We start from the raw sequence: 27,165 nt of genomic DNA, 5'->3' as shown, positions 1-27,165 counted from the left end.
GGTAGAGGAGAACAAAGAAATAATGGAGAAGTTGCGAGTGTTGGGGAAGGGCTATTGAAGAGGATAGAACTTAAGGTTAGCAGGTCTAAAACGGGATATATGTGGTTGGAAGGAAGAGGAGGCATATATGACATCTATATTTAAGAAAGGAGATAGAAAACGATGCGAAAACTATAGAGGAATAAGCGTAATATCATCAATACGAAGATTACTGCGAGAAAAGATAGAGCAGGCAATAAAAGTTAAAATCGGGGAGGATCAGGCAGGCTGCACGGCAGGAAGATCATGCATAGACCACATATACACACTGGAACAACTGTTGGAAAGGAAAAAAGCAAAAAATAGAGATATACATTTGGCATTTGTGGACCTAAAAAAGGCGTATGACTCTGTACCAAGCTCAGAACTGTGAGAGGCAATGTACAAATTAGAAATACAGACTGAACTCATAGAAGCTACAAAAGCTCTGTATAAAGAAAATAAAGTGTCCAATAAAATGGGAACAAGAACCATAGGAGACGTCCACAACAAAAGGGCTCCTGCAGTGTCGTTTCACATCTCCAACCCTATTCAAAATATACTTAGAGAAAGCCTTGACTACATGGAAAAGAAAATGTGAAGGCATGGGAGTACCGGTACGGAACGAATACCTATATACGTTAAGCTTTGCAGACGATCAAGTAGTGATTGCGCAAGACCAAGACGACCTCAGCTACATGATGAAGAAACTACAAGAAGAATATACCAAGGCTGGCATAGATATTAACCTCGCGAAAACAGAGTACCTATCTACAAGTGAAGAAGACATAGAAGATCTACAGATTGACGACAACGTAACCATCAAAGGAAAGGATAAATTCAAATACTTGTGGTTTATAATCACGAAAAAGGCAACAACAGAGGAAGAAATTAAGCAAAGATTAGGACAAACAAGAACAGCAATCCGACAACTTAACTCAGTATGGTGGGATAGACACGTAAATATAAAGACAAAAACACAGATTTATAAAACATTAGTGCGAAGTATTGTGACATATGGGGCTGAAAATTGGATCATAAACAAGAAAAACAGCAGTAAGATAGTAGCAACAGAGATGGAATGCCTGCGAAGATGCTGCAGAGTAATAAGAATGGATAGGAGAAGTAATGACGAAATAAAGCAAAGAACATCAATAGAAACAGACATACTAACATATATAGAACAAAAAAGACTAAAGTGGTATGGACATGTAAGAAGAACTAGCGACAGCAGATGGATAAAGAGAATAACGGAATGGAGCCCCATAGGAAGGAGGAAAAGAGGACGACCCCGAAAATCCTGGAGGAACGAAGTAGACGACGCCATGAGTAAGAGAGGCCTAAACGATGGAGAGTGGGACAACAGAGAGAGATGGAAACGGTTGAGCGAGGGAAGGCAGTGAATACTGTAGAATCCCTGAATATATATAGGAAGAGGAATGGTTGGGGACGTAGAATTGCTTGGAGAAAAGCTAGGATGAGTAGGAGAATTTAATACCTTGGCTCCTACATAACGGAAAATGGGGCACTAGATCGAAAAATTGTCTACAGGATACAGGCTGTTTGGTTTAAGTAGAAGCCAACGAGTGGGACACTTTGTGATCGAAAAATCGGGGAAGGGCTGAAAGAAAAAGATATACAAGAGTGTGGTGAGACCTGCGTTGGTGTACGGCGGTGAAGTGTGGTCTGTAGAGAAGATCTAGGAAAAAGAAGATGGAGGTAGCTGAAATGAAAATATTTCGGTGGATATTGGGTAAGACTAGAAGGGACAGGATCAGAAACGGTTTGATTAGGGGAAGAGCCTACAGTCTCAAAAAAGAATCAAAAACAAAGACTGCAATGGTTTGGTCATATCAGACGTAGAGATGAAAACTATGTGGGACGTAGGATAGAGCTGTTATAAGTTGATGGAAGAAGAGATAGAGGAAAACCGAGGAGAAGAAGATGGAGGGACTGTGTGGCAGAGGTCTTAAGAGAAAAAGGTTTAGGTGAAGAAGACCCGATGGAGAGAATTGAGTGTCGACGAAGAGTAAGGAACAGCGACCCCTGAAAAGGGAAAAGCTGTGGAAGAAGAAGAAGTAGGAGGATATAATGAGATATAAGGAAAAAGGACATCAATATTTATAACAACAAATACGAAAGATATATCAAATGTTGGTATATTATCAAAATGACTATACTATTAACATGCATACAAATAAATTTTGAGCATACATACCGTAAACAACGACTATTCAGTTCAAAAGAAAGAAGTTTTTTCAGAGAAATATTAGGAACGCTAGAGTATGAAAAAATACACAACGGAATCATAAACAGAAAACTGATGAAAAAAAAAACAAGATCTTTTCATTTTTTCCTGCAGGTGATCAAATAGTGATAGCTTTTCATATGACCAAAAACTTACAAGAAGAATATGAAGCGAGGGATCGAATATCAAGTACATTAAACTAGTTTATTAATTGCAGAATCGGAGCTATAACAATATGTAAATATTTAGATGTTATTTTTATTATAATAAAAAGGGGGATAGGGAGAATGGAATGAGGGAAAGAATACGTACAAAAGTAGAACAGTGATCTGAATATTTAAAACAAAATTTAAAATATTATCAATTAACAAAAACTTAAAAAAAAAATGAAATACATTGTCGAAAGTATCTAACGATATAAAATTATTTTCGTAACAAGAGTTAAATTGCTCAGTTATTTAATTAAATAATGTAAAATACTTTCTAAAATCATGTCTATTCCAAACATTCTATTTTTCTTCTATTTCATTCTTCGTTGTGGTTTTCATTTCTTCGCATTCTTCTTGTCTTCGGTGTATATGTTATCTTCTTTTTTTGTAATCACCAAATTAAAAACCCTCACAAATTAAAAAAATAATGTAAACAATATCAATGAATAAAAAATAAATGATAACTTAATAAAATTATGACATTAAATATTTATTTCGTAAACAAACAATTAAGAATATTTATTTTTCTGTATCTTCTCGTCTGCCTGTATTAAATTAAAGAAACGTATTAATATATTATTCTAAATAATCATAAAAAATGATCGATAAGAACTAATAAATCTGTGAAAAATTCTGAAGCACTCCTATGTTTCCAAAGTACTACAACAGGTAAATTCCGAGCAGAAAACAAGAACCACATATGTTCAACGCTGTTTAAATTCGTTTTAGAAGTTATTTTAACAAAAAGATCGCATAAGTCAGCGAAAGAATGAAAGGTTTTGGAATGAACCACCAATATAATATCCTTCATTTCGTCTTGACCAGCAAGTTGTAAGAGCTAAAAATAGCGAAATACATATAATATAATCGCCGGTTGATGAAACGTGAATATTCCTTTTCGTATATTATTTAGGTGTATATACAGTATACTCCCTCTATAACGAATACGGTTATTACGAGATTTCGCTTATAACGAGATACATTAGATGTCCCGTGAAATTTCTATTGAACTATAACCGTCTATAGCGAGGCAAATTTGGTTATAACGAGAGAAAATAAGATCCAAAAACGTGTTTTTTACGTTTTTGGTCCGGTCGTGGCTATAAATAAATACCTTTTCAAACAGCCCCTCAATAAACTTAACTGCAGCCCGCAATAAACTTCTTTACAATGAATAAATACAACTGTTTCACATCTTTAGAAAATATGATAGAATGATACTGGACCATTTAAAGTAGTTAAAAATGACAGAGTTCTTAAAATTGCAGAAGCAATAGTTTATGTTATCCTTGAAAATACGCTTTATACATTATGTAGTTGGAAAAAAAGATTGGTACAGATTTTTTGTTTTAACGTATATCATTGATAATAAAAGGAAACAACTCTTTTATGTTTTAATATATTTCATTGACAATAAAAGTAAATAACTTTGTTTCAAAAACGCCATTCAAACAATATTTATTAGCATCTTATATTGCTCCGAATGGCTTCACTATAGGAAGTTAATGGTTTAGAAAACTACAGATTCGTATGTATGCACAGTATTATTATTGTCTGATATAACGAGATCGGCTTATAACGAGGTAATTAGTCTGTCATTTCAGTTCTCGTTATAGAGGGAGTCTACTGTATATATATATATATATATATATATATATATATATATATATATATATATATATATATATATATATATATATATATATATATATATGTATATATATATATATATATATATATATATATATATATATGTATATATATATATATATATATATATATATATATATATGTATGTATATATATATATATATATATATGTATATATATATACATCCCGCTATCATTTAGAGCTCTTTTCACGTTGCAGTAATTTAGCATCACCAAGAAATGCTATCATTTTCTATTTATAAGTCGTGTATGTTCGTTTAGTGTACCTTTGTAGGCTTGGCACCGTTGTCAGTTTTTCAATAATCCGATTTTTTTATATATTAAATTTTTTCCTTCAAACCATCACTGTAACCTCGGGAGGTAAAATTACTGTATTTGGTATCATTTTAAAGCCAATAGATGTTGCCAGTGGTAATACTTAGAATAATATTTGAAAACATAAAAATATCGATCCGTTTGGGTCAAGTTCAAATGAAGACATTGAATCTACCTGCCTGTCGGCTGGTTTCAGGCGGCTGGGGTCAACCAACAAGTTTTTTATATCAACGTTCAGTTGTTTTTATTCAATTTAGATATTTTTTCCCAGAGAGTTGTATAGGGGAATATTTTACATATTTCAATTTCCAAGCTGTTTAATCGAAGCTATCAGTGAATAGTTTAAGATAAATATTAGGTTTTTATGGAATTAAGTCAAAAATATTGGTCGTGATTATAATGAGAATCACATTTTTAATTATTTAATGTTTGACATTTTGATTTCTACTCAGGAAATCGTTCTCAAAAAACGTTTTTTGTACAAAATGTGTATACACATTTTTACATAATTTGTACAATAAACAAGGTTAAATATTGGAAATCGTATCGTTAAATATTAGTTAATTAAAAATATAATTTTCATTTCAATATCGACCAATAATTGTAGCTTAATCACATAAAAAAATAATATTTGACTTTGACGATGCCATAAGAAAGTAGTTCACGGAACCTCGCTAAATAGTTTAAAAAAATCTTATACAGAAATTTAAATTTTTAAAGGACTTTTTAGTTTTTAGACCACTTCACGTTTTTTTAGTTTCTTTGACAAGTGAGGATTGTCTATTCGGTTATTTCTTAATATGGGCTATGAGCAATTGTCTAGTCAAGTCAACACTATTGTAGAAGTTGTCCATACTTTTCCAGTAGTCATTCAGACGGTTCATCTTAATTGTCCCCATATGGAACATAAGCCCGAGAAAAGTCTTAAATTTTGTTTGTGTTGTCTCTTTCCAAAACGCAATCCTCGATTTTTCTGAAAGACTTTGTGCAAATATTTCGTCAGAGTCAATCAGAGTCACTTCCACCATTCACTTAATCTACATCGTCCTCGCCAGATGTTTCTAACAATGATTGTAATTCAGCAGTGGTCAATCTACGTTTATGTTCACATCTAGCTTTTTTAGATGTCGAAGGCATATTATTTACATCCATTTTTTTATAAATACTGTAACTCACTTTTACGGAGGTAATTAACAATAAAAACGTTCTACTAGAAACTATCAACTTACGACTTCCAATACTATAAGGTCACTTGAGGAACAATACGTTTTTACTCAATAATAGTTCCTGTATAAGTAAAATTGTTTTTTAATGTGCTTCATGGAAGCAGACTAGACATATTGCAGTTTTGCCATCACATTCTTCAGAGTATGTTTTAACTTTTTTAACTTTTCTATCGGCCTTTCTACTAGTCATGCTTCTTCTTAAAATTTTGTAACATCTTGTACACTTTCTTCTCTTTGTATTATCTACATCGCTTTGCCTGAGATGGTATTTTTGGGTGTAACTGGTCGTGAGGGTTACAACATTGCTTTATTTGCAAATGCCTTCGCGAACTCCAGTCTGAACTCAAGGATAGGTTGTCGCTTTTTTTACGTTTTCTATTATTTAGCAACTAAGCATTGACTACTGTGGTATTAAATATTAATTTCACTGGCACTTTCCGGTACCACTTCAGAATTTTGCGTATTGGGCTTTGGTAAGAAGCCACTTGATCACTAAAATCAACACTCTTTTTCACCAAGTTATAATCGAGAATAGTTTGTGGTTTTAGTACTTGTGTATAATTTTTCTTTTCATTTGATTAAACCAAGATACAACTATTATGTTTAAATGTTGTAAGGATTAAAACTGGTCTTTTGTCGACCCATTTTATCACTTGTAAAATCAATAATGGGGTTAAGTTTCATCGTGAGTAACTGGTTGCAACTTTTTTAATCGAGATTTTGGTTTTACATGTTTTTATAGTAAAACATCTGCACATGAATAATTCGTTTCTTGAACAATGATTTCAATTCATCGACCAATATTCTAAAATAAGGTGTTATTACGTCGTCTGGAATTTTATAAACTGGTTCTCTTTCACAAAGCATTGGAAATATGGTTTACATTCTATATTTAGAAAAATCTTTTACTGCAACTCTTGTTCGACTAAACTAAACTAAATTAATACACAAAACAAATTAATCTATTTTTTTTATAGAAATTCAGTCATTGATGTCTCGTATATCCGGACCTCTTATCGCATTACAAACATAATTCTCAATTAGCAGTGCAGTACAAGATACATTTAGGTCGTATAATCTTAAAGCCGTAATAAGACCATAAGACCGTATGTTATAAATAAATATATCCCTATAAGAATTATCTTGAAAGATGAAAAAAATACAATAAAAAAGTGCAATATTAAGTGTTATTTAAAAAATGTTAAGTCATTCACGGGCGTACAGTTAAAAACAGAAGTTTTCAGTGTTCTATTGCTTGAATATTATTATCTGGTATTCTGAAAATGTTGATATTTGTTCCTGGTCTGATCTTCCTCAACTAACGTCATCTTTTTTAATTGGTGGGTTGTGTTGTTCAGGTCTCTTTAAGTGTTTTTGTTGCTATCCATACTGAATGATCTTCTTTAGACAATGTATTAATGTAGTGTTCAAATGTGGCATTGCGTGCATCATGTAGCGCTGATCTTAATTGTCTGATTAGTCGATTATATTTGTATTCGTCATTAAGATTTCGGCTTCTTGGTCATTTACCTCTTGCTCTTCATTTTTCGACTATTAGTTGTATAATATAATTCGGAGTGTTATTTGTGTTTTTTTGATTTGGAATTGTTAATCGTGTAGCTCCATATGGAATAGTAGAAGATGAAAACGGCAGCATATTCATCCATAAAAAAAGGAAACGCGATAAAGATATCTGAAACAACTGTTTTATGTTATAAGAGATGAAATAGTCCGAAATTACCAAAACAAATGAACAGGGCACTATAAAGAGGAAGTAGAATTAGCTATGAAACAGCTTAAATGGGGAAAAGAAGTAAGCTTAGACCAAATACCAGCAGGAATTATTTTAACCGAGGAAAAAAATTAAATGGATAACAATATTCACTCCATATACAGAACAGAAGGTGACCCGCAAAAATTTTAAGAACTTCTTTAACAGCCTCCAGTCAACAATTTCCTAATAATGTTTGAAAAATGTACGGAATGCACTGTATATACTAACCCAAGTCGTCAACATACTTGTTGTTGCAGTTATGTATTACGATCAACTTAAAGGTTATGCACGGCTCCCCTTGTATAGGTATACAGGCATGCACCCGTGCGGGAGAAAAAAGATTTGTCATACCGTTACATTATGTCACATTTTAACGTTGAATATTTTATGGTCCCCTTTGGGTTATAAAACGAATGATCGACTTTTTCTCGCACATATCCCGCCTATGTTACTTTACAAAGCGAGTCGTTTGCTGGTTATTAAAGAACCGTCTATGGCCATCATATAATTTTACGCTAATATTTCACGTTCTACGACGCATTCCACGTTTGACACACTGTCTTGTTTAGTTTTCTGTCATTCTATTTGTTAAATCCTATCTCATTCTCGTCACAGCATCAAGGAGCAGTAAATGTGTGCACTGAACGGGAGGCATATGTCTAACAGTGAACGTTGGAAATTTTTCGAGTTTATCATATCTTCTTCTTTGAGTGCCTCTCCTATCGGAGATTGGATATCATTATGGCGGTTCTAATTTTATTTACTGCTGTTTTGAATAATTCGTTAGTGGTACAGCCAAACCACTCTCTTAAATTTCTTATCCAGGACACTCTTCTATGGCCTGGATTTCTGCGTCCTTGGATTTTTCCTTGCATTATATTTTGTAGGAATGTGTACTTTTCTCCTATCATCTGGTGCCCAAAATATTCAAGTTTTCTCTTTTTTATATTCAGTATAACTTCTGGATCGTTATTTATTCTGCGTATTACCTCTTCATTTGTAATTTTATCCACCCAACTTATTTTTAGTATACGGCGATAGCACCACATCTCAAAGCTTTCAAGATTTTTAACATTCTTCTATTTAAGAGTCCATGTCTCAACACCGTAAAGCAAAGTACTGAATACATACTAAGTAGTTAACTAAAAGTGAACGTATGCAAAGAGATGTACGACGTAATCGTATGGTATTCGCTAAATCCTGTCACGTAATATGCCACACACCTCTCTGGGTTAATTCGTTTTATTGCTGCCAGTTTTTAAGGTGTTGTTAGATGCCGCCATGTTTAATTTCTCTCCACCATCGTATTATCTCCGTTAAATCCTATCATTTTAGGCCCCATATGTCATGATTAGACCTTTAGGACCGGAGATACGCAACTAAAGCTCTTTTGACATAACATATATAGGAGTTTGCTCCTATATATACCTTAGGTCCTTTTGACGTGTTAATGTATTTGATTTCTACTTCGTAGTATTCTATTGGTTAAATGGTACCATTTGAGGTACTGTACGTCACGATTGGACACCTAGGATCGAAGATACATAACTAAGGCCCTTTTGCCAGGCTACTCTATTCAATTTTTATATCTCATTGTATTCTATTAGTTAAATTCTATCATTTGAGGTACGAAACGTCACGATTGGACTAATAGGACCGCAGATACATAACTAAGGCCATTTTGACAAGCTGATGTATTTTATTTTTCTATCTTATTGTATTCAATTGGTTAAATTCTATCATTTAAGGTACTGTACGTCACGATTGGGCCACTAAAAACGAAGATACGTAACTAAGGCCCTTTTGACGTGATGTTGTATTTGATTTCTATGGCATTGTATTCTATTGGTTAAGTGCTATCATTTGAGGTATCGCACGTCACGATTGGACTAATAGGACCGAAGATACATAACTAAGGCCATTTTGACATGCTACTCCATTTAATTTTTATACCTCATTGTATTTTAATTGTTAAATCCTTTCATTTGAGGTACAGCACGTCATGATTGGACTAATAGAACCAAAGATACACAACTAAGGCCCTTTTGACATTGTTCTGCATTTGATTTTTCTATCCCATTGTATTCTTTATGTTAAATCCTATCATTACAGGTACTATACGTCACGATTGGACTAATGGGACCGAAGATACGTGACTACGGCCCTTTTGACATGTTGCTGTATTTAATTTTTGTATTTAATTGTTTTCAATTGGTTAAATCCTGTCATTTGAGATACTGTACGTCACGATTGGACTTATAGAAACGAAGATATATAATTAAGGCCTTTTTGACATGCTGCTATATTTGATTTTTCTGTCTTATTGTATTTTATTGGTTAAATCCTATCATTTGAGGGGCTGTACGTCGCGACTGGACCAATTGGAGCGAAGATACAATAGGTAGTTGCAATATATCAAAACCCGTTACTTTTAACCAAACATGATGCCAGAATGATTTGTGGATGAAGAAAATATATATATATTCTTAAATTTACTATTTCGTTGTGGGTAATATTATATTCAACAACGATGCCAAATTTCTGATGCTAAAATGATTGATAATGAAAGTGGGATATACATTTTCATGTATATAATGGCAGCGAGGAAACGGTAAAACCCTGAACTAAATATATATAATATTTTCACTGTACCATCATTTTAGACTCAAACATTTTCTGAAATAAACTTATATAACTCAGTAAGGGATAAAAAGAGAAAGCGGATATTTTAAGATACCAACACGGTATCAAAACTCTACTCAATGAGATGGTTAAAATTCTTTTAACAAGTACAGGAAAAAAGTTATTAAGGTCTTGTAAAATAGCGTCGATATACAGATGCTACTTTGCAAGACGATGCTAAATTGATGGTAAAAGCATAATGCATCGATGCGAAAATGATATATATTATATATATCATTATATCATTATCAATATATATTATATGATGATGTTTGAAGTTAACTTAATTAAATGTTAATATTCCTGAATTTCCAGGTGAGCAACTGAGCACATATAAGCTACAACAGTCTGTGTGAAGATGAAAACACATACTGTAAATATAAGTTCAATATATTGTCCTCCTAGACACTATATTAAAAGAGAACAATATAAAGAGTTTATGAACACTTTAGGAAAAAGATATATAATCGGTGGCGACTTTAATGCAAAGAATACCCACTGGGGCTCTAGGCTAACTACAACTAAAGGAAAAGAACTATGTATTGTCAGCTGTTAACGAACAGAAGGGTGAAGTAATCTCTACTGGTAGACCAACATGCTGGCCTACCGTTAGGAACAAAATTCCAGACCTGATCTATTTCTTTATTTACAAAAATATCTCAGCTAACTATCTGGATATCAATAACGGCTGGGACATGAATTCTGATTATCCACCGATAATTTTAACTATGAGTGATACAGCTATTTAAAAAAGAGTTCAATCCAAGATTGACTAATAAAAAAACTGACTGGTAGAGCTTCAAGATTAACCTTGAACACAGGATTAATCTTGCTGTGCCATTGAGAAACACGAGGCACCTTGATGACGAATTAGAAGTTTTTATAAAAAATATCCAACAGGTAGCTTGGGAAAATACTCCCACAATAACTTCTAGAACAAAAGGGAACAACTATCCAAAAGAAATCAGAGAACTCATAGTAGAAAAAAGGAAGTAATTTAACAGCTGACCAGAACACAGATTATTCGTTATGGAAGGCAACAAAAATAATAAAGAGATCAATTATTCATTCTCCTCTTATCAAGTTGGAAAACGACAAATGGGCTAGAAGTAACGAATAGAAAGCAGAACGATTTGCAGATCATTAAGAAAGCACGTTCAAATCCAACGACAATGATGGTGAAGAACTGAGATGGGAAGAATCATTCCAAACTGAAGAAATAATAAACGTTGACATCATTTAGAGAAGTATCAGCAAAAGATAAAAATGAATATAAATCCTAAGAAAGCTCCAGGATATGATATGAACAGGAGAATTATTAAAAAATCTACCACGAAAAGCCATAGTTAAGCTGACACACCTAATTAATGCTACTTTATCCGACTACTTTATCATCTCCTTTTTACTATTCCACGTCACTGGTCTAATAAAATCCTTCCTAATTTTATGTAAAAATATTTAACAGCCACTTTTTTTTCTGAAATCGGATAGCCTATCGAGAATGACTCATAGTTAAAAGTGCAGTGCTTGAGAAAAATATCAATTAGAATTTATGTAAGTATCAACATTTTTCTGTCAGCAAGTCAAGAGGTACTTTAAACTCAAACGTCGATTTGAATTTTGAATTGTCAGCAGATTTCGATAACAGGTCGGGAAATACGTATTAATAATAATGGGACCAATTTTAACTGTTCGGAAACAAATGATAAATATTTTACTAATTATATTACCTAACTATGGGTCGCTAGTTTTTTAACTATAAGTTAATATGAATTAATTACTAAAGACATAATTATGTGACAATATTTCAAGAATGTACCGGAAATTTTCAATGGACAATTTTCTATAATTTCCCCTGAATATTAATATGCATTTAATTAAATGTCTGTTAGTACACTTATTAGTGTCAAAGAGTGGATACTAAATAATGGTAAAAAAAGAAAACAATAATTCCTACCGTACATACAGTATCCTACGCCGTACCTATACAATGAATATAATACAGGGCAAAGGAAATATGGGAAAAGACGTATATTGGTTCAGAATTGAGAGTTTTAAAAAGATAAGAGAAATAAGGATTATTTATTTAGGGTATTCCTATCATTTTTGGTAGTACCTACTTCAGCGCGTGTTCAGGTCCAGACTTTTCTTCGGTAGCGGACAGCAATTGTTAGCATTCCAAACAACTACCACAAATCTGGACCGAAATGTACTTTATACCTACATCTGGATATCGTGTAAACCAAAGTCATCATCCATACGGTATTCCCGATTTCATTTAAGATATTGCTACGTCCAGATCAAACCATTATGTTACTCAGATTTTCTCGCCGCCTACAATATCAAATGCTAGGCTTTCCCCTTATCTTCTAAATGTGCCTATCTTCTAGAGATGTTGGCGACCACATTGACTCATCTTAATCTATTCACAGAAGCTCTAAATAGATCAGTTGATGTTAGACCAGTCCACTTCCTAAGATTGACCAGCCAGGATATACGTCTACGTACAGGGCCTCTCTTACCCTCAATCTTGCCTTGTAGAATCAACGGTAGAAGTCGATATTTATTATTATGCATGATGTTCCCAAAATAAGCCAATTTTCTGTTTTTTATGGTGTTAATAATTTCTTTGTCTTTTCTTAGCCTCCGGAGAATAGTTATGTTACTTGTGTGGTGTATATATCGCTCACTGGATGCAATAATGGCACATCTAATAAATTAGACTTTGTGGGAAATTAAAGTTTTGTAATTTAAAAATAGTAAATTGAGATTTTCGTGAATATTTTTATGTCAGTTGTAAATATTTTTCTCATATCTTGTTATTTATAAAAAATTACATATAAAATGATAAAAAATTATTTTTTTTGTTTTTATTTTTAAGAAACAAATTTAAATTATTGAAAATGTGCCATTATTGCCATTTATATATTTTTTAAAATAGTTATTAAAATAAGTAACAAATTGAAGACGAAGAATATAAAAATAAATAAAAAATGCTTTTATTGGGATTTTTATTCGACAAAATATTACAAAATATTACTTGTTTCTGTAATAATACACTATTTCTAGAAAAATGAAAAGAAACAAACTCTAACAATAAAAAACCTAAATATTTTGAAAAAAATGACTGCATAAGTTTCTATTAGTATAGTAAATAAAAAACAAAAAGCTACAACTATAGCCATAAAAGAAAAATACTACCTAAAAATATTTTTGTATAACAACTAAATCAACCCTTTAAAATATGTTTTTAACTTATTTTGAACACACTGTTACAGCTTTTAAGTGTGCGACAATACATTAAAATTATAGTTTGCAAAAAAGGTAATAAAACAAACACAATATAAAAATAGTGCATTCTTGTTCTGTTTAAATAGAAAAAATCTCAACACAACAACGCAAAGTTTGTTGCGGTTGATTATTATTCTTTACAGGGTTTGAGACTGTTGTAAAAATGTGCATGGCACTTTTTAATAGCATTGGTCCGCAATAATTCGATTAGGTCTTCATATTTTCTTTTGGGTATCTCTAGAGGCGCTTTGTAAGCATATTCTAATTTTATGTTTCTAAAATTCAGAGAGACAGTGTTGTTTTTTTTTTCTTGGTTTAATACTAACAGCTCTATATTCAGACTGACCGAATGATGTCTTATAGTAAAATTGATCCAAATTATCTCTTTCAACTTTAAACACGCATGCTTCACTAAACTTCACAGTATCATTTAAAGAGTCTTTAGTAAAATTAAAGGAGGTTTCCAAAGTTAAATTTTTTATATTAAAAAAGTCATCGTAACTCATTTCCACTACTTTAAAGGGTTCTCCGGTTTTCCTTGCCGTTTGCACTAATGTTACGTACTGATCTGGTGTTGAAATTGGCCCTGATCTAAGACTCCTTTTTATATTTTTTTCTATGAGGGAGTGGACATTGTCTCCCTCATTTTGAGTATATCCAGAAACCAGGTACTTATGAGTAATTGATTTTATTTTACTGTAATTGGCTAATGCATAAAAGTAAGCTGCTAGTACAAATTTGTTTTTCTGTTGTCCCGAACAATTGTCTGAATAAAATACAATTTCCAAATTATTTCCCTCGTATTCTTCGGATTTTCGTTGCAGATATTTTAAGAGACATGACCCTATTTCATTAGGTCCACGTTTTCCCTGTCCCTCATGCCACATAAAACAATAAACCGAGCCCTGCCCTTTACTCGCCAGGTCGCAAACTGTAAAATTGTACATAGAAAGTTTGGACTTATAATAAAACGTGGACACATTATCTTTTGGAATTGGTAATGTAGCTTCTAAGTCAAAACAAGCAACCTTATAAGATTCAGATATTTTATCCTTGTCCGCTTGCTTCTCTGCCCTGCTTAATTTTTTTTCGTGTTGGTGTGATAAGTAGTCAATTTCCATCGCTTTCTTTTCTTCTTCATCCGCATTTTCAAAGGCAACGCACTTTTGGCATTGGTCCTTCTTAGCAACAAAGAATGCCAAGTTGTATTCATAATTAAATACATCCCTGTATGTACTTAGACTGGCAAATTGTTTGTTCTCGGCTAGGCACAAATTCTTATAGTCTCGGTATAAATCTGTAATCGTTTTTCCTCCTTCAATATACTGTTTTTCAGAACGTGCTCTTGTATAGTGACTTTCGATTTTCGGAATTGATTCAATATGGGCACGAATATCAATTTTGGCGCCAGACTTATTTTTTTGCTTTCCATGTCTTCCTCTTTTTTCTTCGAAACTGCCTTCTATTCTTCCACTTATTACACTTCTAATGCAACGGCTTGTTACTCCCAAAGTGGATACAAAAAATATCTTACATACTCGAATTTTATGATTATTTTTTAGAAAATAGAATGCATTGTTATTTGTTCGTTTTTTATTTAAGCTGGTCTCAGTTTTCATAACTTCTTGCATTAGTGTCGAAATAAATGCTCTTTGCTTCTCAATATTGCTCAAACCCCAGTATTTGCTAAATAGCTGTTCTCTTTCTTCCATAAAAAATTTAGTCGCACACTTAAATCTGCAATGTTCTCCACATGGTGGTTTAATTTCTCTGGCCGCTATTTGTTGACCTTTATTAAGTGTCTTATATGGCTTGCCGCTATTTCTTAAAGTTTTGGCTTGGTTTCTCTTCCAATTTTCAGGCATCCTTTTTCTCTTCCTACTTTTCTTCTTCGCCTCAGGTTCTTCTTCCACATTTTTTTCTTTTAAAACTCCTATTGGTACATTTTCGTCGCTGCTTGAAGATGTGTTTGTGTCGTCTTCATAGTTTGGATCTGCAATAGAGTCATCTGAAAAACCGGCACCTTCATCTTCTTCGAAAGGGGTGTTTTCATTTATCAAAGAAAAAATTGGGTTTTCTATTGAATTTTCTTTTTTAGATGTGTGCAAATCTTTTATTCCTTCAACTTCTTCCAACAAAATATTTTCTATTTCCATTATTACAGCAGTTTGTAACTGAACATCGCTAGTTTTTTCAAATGACTTGTTTTCTAATGTTTCAACGTGGAGGGTCTCTTGTTCAAATTCAATAGCACTCTCACAAGAATTTTTATTTTTATTCTCGACATCACTTGGCTCTGAAACGAGTGGTGCAATCTTCCAAATATTTTTATCGTCGGCATCGACAGATCTCAATAATTTGATACCTACAGCGTCCAACAGTTTTGCACCTCTTGAATAAGAATTCATCTTTGATGTATTAACTAAAAAAAAATACTGATGCAACCTTACAAAATTCAAAAAACAAACTTATTTATTCATTCAGCAAATTCCCAACTATGTATAAACATAACAAAGACACGTGTTGGTATGTATTCGCTTTCTGTAATATTTGTCAAGAGACTATTAACTATGATTTATCGCCTTAAACGAGACTGTCTCACTTTACAGGTCCAAACTTTTCAGTTTGATTAAATTCAAATTGTAGCATATTGGTGTGTTATACATACATAGTTACTGTTATTTACTGGGTCATGTTATTTTTTATAAGTTTTATAGTGTGTAGTGAACTTCTAGTATCCAAAAACAAAATATTCATTAAAAGTAAACATACCTTGCGGTTATCACTATAGTGTATTTCTATGTATGAGAGAGTAATAAAACAATAAATTATGTATGCAAATCCCTAAACTGTTGATACGGGTGACTCAATGAAAAACAGATATTTGTCAACAAGTTTACAGAAGTATATAGGAAAACAATTTTAAATTGACTATGACCACCAGGTATAAAGGTTGGAGCAGAATAGAATACAATAGTTGTGAGGGTTACTAATCCCTAAATAAGGTTGCCAGTGTCGGAGTGATGGAGGTTAACAGGTACTAATGAATTTGCAAGAAATGTAAGATGTTTATTTTATTGGTTATATATAACCATTAAAGGTTTAATAAGTACCTACCTATTTGCAAAATAAAGTTTAATTCTTTAAATAAAATAAAACGTTTTATTTTATCTATTTGCAAAATAAAGTTTAATTCTTTGCCTATTTGCAAAATAAAGTTTAATTCTTTAGATAAAATAAAACGTTTTATTTTATCTGAAATGAGTGCATTCCACGAAGTAAGGGTTTCAACAATCAAACATTTAATTCTTTAATTCCAGGAATCTACGACAGTAATTGACTAGATAATTACCTTCTAAACTTATTCCACAGACAATGTGATAGTGGGTTTTTCCATTTTGTATATAGGAAGGTCCAAGTGGCGTATTCAAAATTCTTAACAGTTCACTAAAAGTAGGTACTTCAGTTGCAAGGTGCAGTTTATTGTGTATACTAGTGTTATGGAAAATTTGGAAGTGCCGTGTAAACGCCGAAAAATTGGTCCTCTAACAGTTAATGAAAAAACATTAATATTTAATTGTTTTAAATCATTTACAGACAAACGTTTATGTGAAAGTGTTGATGAGACCGTTGAGTTAGTTAGCAGTACACTTGGTGTTGGGAAATCTACGATTTACAGAGTTATTAAAGAAGAGAAATGTGGTAGTTTTCAAATGCCACGTAATGCTCCAGGGAAACCAAAATTTCAAATAGAATATCATTTTAAAGAAGGACTTCGACGGAAAGTGCATGAATTCTTCTTTAGACAAGAATTTCCAACATTGGATAAAGTTCTTGTCTCAGTTCAAGATGATAAGGATTACCCAGAAATGAGTCGAAGTACGTTATGGAAACTTTTAAAAGAAATAGGCTTCCGCTGGAAAAAGAATCCCAGAAAGTCTATTTTATTAGAAAGAAGCGATATTGTCATATGGAGAAGACATTTTCTAAGAACCATAAAGGAAATGAGAAACCAAAAAAGAAAAATATTTTATCTTGATGAAACATGGATCAACGAGGATCATACATCAAATAAATTTTGGCAGGATGAAACTGTTACAAGTCAAAGGCACGCTTTTGTAAATAACTTATCTACTGGTTTAAACCCACCATCAGGAAAGGGACGCAGGCTGATACTAGTACACATTGGCAGTTCAGACGGTTTTGTTGAAGGTGGTTTATTAACTTTTGAATCAACTCGTACCGGTGACTACCATGAAGACATGAACGCTGATGTCTTTCAAGAATGGTTCGAACAAATGATAGATCTTCTTCCTAAGAACTGTGTAATAATAATGGATAATGCAAGTTATCACTCCAGACTTATAGAAGGACTGCCCACAACCAAGTGGTTAAAAAAAGACTTGCAGAATTGGCTGAGTTCAAAAAATATTACGTACCATCCCGGATCTATAAGAAAGGAACTTTATTCGTTGTGTGCCCTTCATAAAGAAAAATTTTAAAAATACGAAATTGATGAAATTGCCAAAAATCGTGGAATGACAGTACTTAGATCCCCACCATATCATTGTGAATTAAACCCGATTGAACTGGTATGGGCACAGATAAAGAGTGAAGTTTCAAGAAAAAATACCACTTTTAAAATTCATGATGTTAAACAGTTGTTTTTGGAGGCCGTAAATAATGTAAAACCTGAAAATTGGAAAAAGGCAGTAAATCACACTATTAAAGAAGAGGAAAAAATGTGGAAGCTGGACAATATTACTGATAAAATGATCGAGCCAGTTATTATAAATCTTGGTTCTGAAAGTTCATCTTCTGAATCTGATTTGGATTTGTAACAAGTAGCTGTAAGTTTTATATTAATATTTTTATTCATCTATTTAACATACCTTAGACGGTTTTAAAAACTCTTTTTCTAAAAAAAATGTGAATTTTTTAAAACCCTTTTTAATGTAGGCCAGTCAGTTCTAATATAGTGTGTGATAAAAGAGGTCACTTTTGTTTACATACACATAACACTTTATAACACTGAAATAATTAATTTATTTTTTACAATTATTCAAAGTAATTTTTCAATTAATCTTGAGCACACCCATGGAGTGGTCGGAGCTACCAGTTAAAATTATGCTAATTACTCTCTCGTTCATAAAAATAAACTATAAAATAAGAGAAACATTTTACTTTATTGGTGTTTAAAAAAGTACGACCCTGTTTGGCTTTGAGGTGTGATTTTGTTTACAGTAGGAAATAAGATATTATGCAAAATGAATGTATTAAATAGTAATTACTAAAACAAAGTTACTAAAATTTTGCTAAAAGTTATTTAAATTTCATTGTCAATAGTGGTACAATTTATAAATTTCTACTTTGTAAACAGTAAGTCTCTAAAAATATTAGCATTAATGGCACAATTATTGAAGATGCTTCACAAATAAATCTTTATTAATATAAATATACACATGCAATAGCGGCACTTTTAAAAGTGCCATTATTGTCACAATAAAATTATGATAATTGTTAAAACTTACCCAACTAAATCAATATGCCACTATTGCACGCTCTCACCTTGTGCACTTGTAGAGGGTTGTCGACGTACTAAACTGTTGAGCCGGTGTTGCTCCTCAGATGTGGCAAAAATGCGCGAAAGTCAATAACGTCATTTGCGCTATCTACCGGGGAATGAGTGAGCTATGTATATGCCAGTATTTTTAGAAGGTAGAGCTTCAAAAGCTAGGTATTTTAAGTATTAAAACTCAAATGAGCAACAATTTAAGATGTGCCACTATTGCTTCCAGTGAGCGATATGAGGTGTATATAACATACGTCGGTAGCACCACATTTCAAATGCCTCTAATCGTTTTATGGCATCTTCTGTAAGGTTCCAACTTTCTACTCCATAGAGGAGGACACTAAAAACCTAACATCTGAGAATTCTTATAAATATATTATTGATAAGGCTGTTAAAAGAGCTTCTGGCTTTTTCAATACGAGTTTTTATTTCGTAGCTGTGATCCCAAGTATTGTTAATATTGTAGCCCAAATAGAATATTTTTTCCACTCTTTCTAACGGTGTATCGTCTATTGTAATTTGGACGTTTATGTTGGTGTTCTTACTAATGATCATTATTTTTGTCTTCTTGCAATTAAGTTTTAGGCCGTATTTGTTACATTCTTCTACAACATTATCAATCATCCTTTGGAGCCCCTGCGCACTATCTGCCAGCAACACTGTATCGTCTGCATATCTAATATTGTTTATCAGTTGGCCATTTACAGCAATCTCATCTTCTGATTCGTCCAAGGCCTCTCTAAAGATCCTTTCAGGGTATATGTTAAATAATGCCGGTGACAATATGCAACCGTGTCTAACTCTTTTTTCGACTGTGAAGATCTCGAACAGTTCATTCTCTAATCATACTGTTGCTTTTTGTTGGAGATATAAGTTTGAGATCAGTCTTATAGCCTTACCATCAAGTCGTGATGTTTTTAGGATATCGATTAGTTTCCCATGTGGGATTTTATCAAATGCCTTCTCGAAATCAATGAAACATGCATACACATCGCAGTTGACATCCCTGGATCTTTGTATTAGAACTTGCAAACTAAAAAGTGCTTCCCTCGTTCAAAGTCCTGCTTTGAATCCAAATTAAACTTTACTCAGGTGTTCTTCTAATTTGGTGTATATGCGCGAGTGAATGATAGTAAGAAGTACTTTAAGTACATGGTTCATCAAACTAATTATTCTATTTTCTTCACATTTTCTAGCGTTTGGTTTTTTAGGAAGTGGAATAAATATTGATAGTAGCCAGTCTTTTGGTAAGTAACCAGTCTCGTAGATGCTGTTGAATAGTTTCGTAAGAGCTGTGATTTGGTGTGCATCTAATAGCTTTAAAATTTCACCATGCACCTCATCAGATCCTGGTGATTTCCCATCTTTAATCTGTTTAATGCCCATAGTTACTTCTTCGTTTGTTATTTCAGGGCCGTAGGGATTGTTTATTTCAGTCGGACTTCGTGCTGCATCTTCGAATAATTCTTGCATATATTCTTTCCATCTTCGTAATTTATCTTCAATGGTAGTCAAAATCTGGCCTTCAATGTCTGCAACTATGCCTGTGCAATGTCTACAACTATTGGGTTGTTTTCTGGTATTCTGTACTTCTTTAATTTTTTTGTGCATAGTGTTTCAACTTCCGTATATTTCTTCGTCAGCTATGCGCTTATAGCAATGTTAATGATAACAGGTTTTTTAGAGACATCAGTACAAATGCCATCAGACTTTTAGCCCAGAGAAATTAGCAAATAAAAAAACCTTTTTCGTAACACTCTTTGATACAGGTATCTAATAACTGCTTTTGATAAATTTGGTGATAACAATAAGTAATAAACAAAATAGGCAAAAGATTAAACATCATTTTCTACTTATAAACAATATATAAACAATATAAGTTTGATTTTAAATACTAAAGGTGAAGATCGGAAATTGATACAATTTTATTGAAAAAGCATAAAAAAATCCTTTATTTGTAAAGTTATTTATTATTGTTAATTTGTTGCTTAATTAGTGCAAAAACAGCTTCAAAAATCGATATTTTGAGAATTCCTAAACACCTTTCTAAAAATGCATAAACAACTTTAAATTTGCGTGATAATAGGGACAATATCACATGTATTCAGCTATAAAAATCTCAAGACGTTTCACGTAAAAGATATTGCAAAATTGAAATTGTTTTTCTCAGAAATTTTTTATCTACATCGTTATTATGCGTAATTTATTAGATATAAATCACTTCTGAAGGCACCAAATTGAAGAGAAAGCCTTATTTTATCAAATTAAAGCTAAATTTATTGATAAAAAAATTATGCTAAATATTCTGAAATAGGTTTAAAAAAGTACTGTGATTTTAAGCTTCTAAATATTTAAAATAACTTATATAAGAAGTTAATTTTTTTTATTCGAAATGTCGGCATTTTTACACGAATTTTAAAACCAAATTCATTATCCTACGATCCTAAGAACCAAGTTGGCAGTTTTTTTTATTTCTCGATTTACTATTCCAAAAACTGAACTCATAAATTGAAAATAAGTCACAATGTCTCTGGTTCTAATCAACGAAACTTGATGTTTTTTTTAATTTGAGGTACCTCGTTGCATAGATTATAAAAATTCAATTAGTTAATTTGAGAATTGTGTATGTAACTGATGAATATTTATTTTGCAAAACATTTCTTTTCTCTTATTAAATGTTAAATATTGTATTTACGTGGGATTGAACCACAATACCACAATAGATTGTAATGAGAATTGCATTTTACATTTGTTTTTTCTACCCAAGAGAGCGGCGCCAACACAAACAAAAATCAAAGTCGAAGGACTAAATACGGAATCCACGGAATGCTTATACAGGAAAAGAATATCAGAGAAGATCTCTGGGAATGAAATATTAGAAAACGATAACATCGAGGAAAGCTAGGAAAAACTCAAAAATAACATAATTAACGCAGCAACCGAATCACTTGGAGAGAGGAAAGTAACGAACACTAACATATCAAAAAAAGAAAACACCATGGTTTAGAGACAATGTGAAGACAAAATGTGAAGAAAATAAGAAAGCCTTTTTACAATACAGAAAACAACAAACACAACAGGCATACAACCACTATAAACGAATCAGAAATGAAACGAATACTTAACTTAGAAAAATAAAAAAGGAACACTGGCAGAGTTTCTCAAAACAGATGGAACACGACTTCTACGAAACACAAAAAAAATATGGAGAATGATCAGAGAACAAAGAAAGGAGATGAACGAACTAATAAAAACAAAACACATACAGAAGGAAACATGGGTAGACTACTTTCGATCCTTATTTGCTAAAGGTGACGATAATAAACCACCAAAACCAGAGGTGACGACAAATGAAGAAATAAACATTGAGGAGGAAGAGGTAAAGAAAGCATTAAGGAAATTAAAAAATAGAAAATCACCAGGAGAGGACAGAATACCAAACTCCTAAAGTACGGAGGACCAGATCTGACCAAACAACTACTAAAACTAATCCAAAAAATCGTAGAACAAAACAGAATTCCTCAAGAATGGAGATCAAGCATCCTAATACGGATATAAATCGGACCCAGAAAATTACACTTAAAAGATGTTATCCACTTACTGTACTCAAGAGAGATACATCTAGGAATAATCAAAACGGATGAAATAATAAAAAAAAGTAAGAACTAAAAAAGGATACCAAATGGAAGAAAAGCAAGTTAAAATAATCTGGAATGCAGACGACGCAATACTACTCTCTTAAAGTGAAGATGATTTACAACATATGCTGCACCAATTTAATATAACGGCCAGAAAATTTAACATGTTAATTTCCCCAAAAAAGACAAAATGCATGGTTACAACAACAAATTTACTAAGATGTAAATTGGAGCTGAAAGGTCAGATAATAGAACAAGTTCTTCTTCTTAGGGTGCCTGTCCGTTCCGAACGTTGGCGATCATCTTGGCTATGATGACTTTGTTGGTTGCTATACGAAATAGCTGTGTTGAGGTCTTTCTATACCATGCTCTCAGGTTAGCAAGCCAGGATATTCTTCTTCGTCCTGGGGCCCTTTTTCCTTCAATTATACCTTGCAAAATGCATTGAAGTAGCTCGTATCTGCCTTGATTTCTCATTATATGTCTTAAGTACTGCAGCTTACGGCTCTTCACGATGTTGACCAAATCCGCAGTTGTGTTCATTCTCCGCAGTACTTCTTCATTGGTGACTGTCTGTCCATGGCATCTTCAGGATCCTTCTGTATGACCATAGAACAAGTGATGGAGTTTAAATATCTAGGTATCACATTATCTAGCTACGGAAAGCTCGAAACTGATGTGGAAGATCAAGTGAATAGAGCAAACAGAGACGCAGGTTGCCTAAATGAAACAATATGGAGAAATAAAAATATCGGGAAAGAAACGAAAGGCATAATTTACAAAACAGTCATCAGACCAATAATGACATACGCGGCAGAAACAAGGCCTGACACAGAGAGGACAAAGAGGATGTTAGAAACAGCCGAGATGAAAACACTTGGAAAAATTGATGGTAAGACACTATGGGACAGAGCTATAAGTACAGATATATGACGTAGATGTAAGGTGGAGAACATCAAGGACTGAGTAAGAAATAGAAGAGTAGAATGGGACGATCATATAAGCCGAATGACAACAAATAGAGTAGTAAAGACGGCAAGAGACGGTTTCCCAATAGGAAGACGATCAGTAGGAAGACCACGAAAACGATGGAACGACAACTTACTGGAGGCACATTCAAAAACAGACAGAGTCATATATAAAAAGAAAAAAAAGAAGAAGACATTTTTTTTGACGTTTAGATTTTCAGTCCCGAAACTAATGTATATTTTTTGAAAACGATTTCTAGATTGGAAATCGAAACGTCAACAAATGTAAAATTGAATATTCTCATTAAAATAAATTGTGGTGTAGTGACATATAAATACAATACTGAATACTATAATAAGTATTAATGGTAAAAAATGTAAAGCTCAACAAAAAGAGATACATATGCCCAATAAACTTCGGAAGAGCCTTTGACAGAATAAAGCGCAATGAACTAATGAAATAACTTTTGAACAGATCGACTGGTACCAAAGGTCAACAATCGAGAATATAAGTAGAAAATAGTGATTATATTGGTCATTACCTACAGTACCAGATGCACATACAAGAAGCTTTTAAACTTGAACGAAAAATATGCACTTGATCAGTTGACAATGAAGGTCAACATTGAAGATAGAGATGCGTAGAAAGATACCTAATATCTTAGCTTCAAAAAGTTACAAAATGGACAAGATAAGAATCAATTGAACTCTTTAGAATTGCAAATGATACAGAGTATGTTGATCACTAGCATCAAATGAAGGCGATGGCTATGCAAGAGGAATAGTTGGATCATATAACAGATAACTTGGTAGTTGGGACAATTCTAATACTGACTAATTAAGTCACTACAATATACAATACAAGAGGAAGTATTTAAAGGGTATCTGGAGTTTGAGAATATGTATTGAAAACCCACTTATGGGGCATTAGGCAACATAAAGAAAGTAAGAAGCACGAAAAGATTACGACCGAGACAAGTTAACAAGCAAAAAAAGAAGATAACAGGAAAAGTACAATGTGAACTGATTCTTAAGGTATGCTGTTGATGTGATGTTATGACATACTGAAAGGGAATTAGGCAAATGCTACAATAGAGACAAACTATCAAAAAACAGAGTTTTAACAGGATGGATAAAAAGGAAGGAGGTGAGTTCTGCGATATAACAGAAGTTAAACTGAAATCTCGTCAAACCAACTAGGTTATACAGCACACACATCTGTTTTGGAACGCCTGTAAATGAGCCTGTCAAGAAAGCTCAATACAGCAGACTGGGAAGCGTCAAAGACACCTGGAATATTGTTTAGGCAGGCTTAAAGGGACGATAAGGCATACACTGGACCTAGACATGACTGCCGAACAATATCAAGAGGTTGTTATCTTTCCATTCGAAGACAATTGTCCGAAGATTGTGACGTATTTCAATAGGAAAGCACCCTGGCGGAATGACAACCTTGCAAATCAGAAGAACAGAAGTCAGGTGAAAATTTAATTTCTCTAAAAGATTAGGTGAGTGGAGGTGGTTATCGTACAAGCTACGATAACCACCCAAAAGACTAAGACATGTATATAAATAATAGCGGTTTTACAAAACATTAAAAAATGTGGAGAAATGTAATGATAAAAACTCATCTCGCACAAGAGTGAAGGCGAAGAGAGGATGACGAATGAAAGATAGTAGACACTACGCTAGATAAAAAAAATGATCAGCCAAAACAAAAAACTGCTAATCCTGACATAATTATATAAAACTCGGTCAGTTGACAGGTCTAGCGGTTTACGAATATTAAAAAAGGAACAATGCCATAAACGGTTGTGTTTTATTACCTGCTATTTAGCTGAGATCGCATATTTTTAAAAATGAAACAATGACTCTTTGTTATTTACGATATCGATAGCACTTCTAGATTTTCAAAGAAGAAACAGTTTATTGTTAAGAAAATTAAACATATCACTTTTCCAAAAGCGCCAAATAAAAATATCAAATTTAAATAATCTACACTATGAATTATAATATGTATTCGAATAATTTTAGTACATAAAATTAAATTACCCACTCTATTAAATAATTATGTATTGGAAGTACTACACAACACAAATTTCGAATAGACAAAGGTACTTTCATTTTAGGGTATATTCAGAGAAAAACAAAGCTTTATAACGCCAATCTGATGGTAATCCTAATTTAAGCAACCACTTACCGGAGGTAATATGGCAATAAAAACTTAAAACTTATAAAAGCGGTTGGACGATTGAACAAAGACGCACAAAAAAGATGAGACTAGAATGTAGCAGAATAGAAATAAAAGAAAAATCATGAGAGCCAAACACAGTTTATACAGGGTGAAAATGAACACAGAAATAAAAGGATTTACCTATTTAAGAAAACATAGTAAGGTACGTATAAAGGCAAAACGATTAAAATAGTCATGACACATAGCGATTGAAAAATGACACATTTTTTGAAAAAAAGCGAGATTTTTTTCAAAAATGAAACATATTTTATCACACAAGAAAAATGAATTAGAATTAATATATCACATCAAATAATGAAAAGCAAACCGTAAGAGGCAACAAATTTAGAAAAACAAAATTCGTTCAAGCGACATTCCAAAAGTAACACAAGACAAACAAAAAAATACGAAAAAATTAAAATGTATGGAATTTAGTTGGATATTTAAAACGAAACTTCAACGGAAGATAGTTAACATTTAGGGAATAGTATAAAACCCAACAAATACACACGTGTAGAAATAGATCATAGTTAAATTACGGTTGAGACCTAAATAATGAAATCAAAATCAAAGTAGAAATAACATTAGATTAAAAAAAAATATTAGAAAGTGTTACAATCCTTAGGTATCTATTATGTACAAAAATGCTTACCTTTTATCACAATCACGACTTTATTTCCACCACTTCCTTTCAGGTTGAGCTTACATCCTACATACTCAATTTACTCAAATACAATTATTACTCTTACTAATTCGAACGCGAAACCACCGCCGAAACTGCAAACTGCACTGACAACTGACTCGTTTTCGTTTTGTTTCGTCGTTTTGTGGCGCTATTAGTAATATTTTGTGGTGATTGATATCTTAGCGGTTGAGTATGGCGCGTAAACTGATTCTGAAGTGCAAGACTGAAATATTCAGAAAAGGATAATTATTGTAATAGGTAGTTGAAAAATCTCGAAATTTAAGAATGTTTTTAAAAAATGTGGATATTTAGAAAATAAATTGTTTAAGGGCATAAAATGCTTTTAATATTGTAAATCTGTGAAAGTGTGTTATGTTAGAGAAGAAAAAAATTCGTTTGAGTTTACCGAAAGTACAAGCTGATTATAGTCGCAAATGTCAAACATGGATCAAGCAATTTCGGTTTAGCAGTGTTGGCATGATTTTATAATGTAGATGCTGTATGCTTTAAATATAAAAAGATAAAGCTTTAGAAAAGTACATTTTGTTTATATTATGCTATGAATTCTGCAATTTTTGATTTATATAAAACAAGAATGAGTAAATATTTGTTTATTTGAAGATTAATTGGAGTTA

The 27,165-nt window shown here is 32.6% G+C and overlaps 1 protein-coding gene across 1 annotated transcript in view; it reads right to left on the bottom strand.

Moving 5' to 3' along the window:
- The window catches only part of LOC140448214 (uncharacterized), a 70,689-nt gene extending 44,097 nt beyond the window's left edge, over positions 1-26,592 (bottom strand). Inside the window, exon 1 of the mRNA XM_072541322.1 lies at positions 26,498-26,592. The gene's annotated coding sequence lies outside the window, so the exon portion shown is untranslated. The remainder of the gene's footprint in view (positions 1-26,497) is intronic.
- Positions 26,593-27,165: the final 573 nt, after the last annotated feature.

Source organism: Diabrotica undecimpunctata, chromosome 8, assembly GCF_040954645.1.
Source record: "Diabrotica undecimpunctata isolate CICGRU chromosome 8, icDiaUnde3, whole genome shotgun sequence".
NCBI lineage: Eukaryota > Metazoa > Arthropoda > Insecta > Coleoptera > Chrysomelidae > Diabrotica > Diabrotica undecimpunctata.
This window is presented reverse-complemented; position numbering and strand designations above follow the sequence as displayed.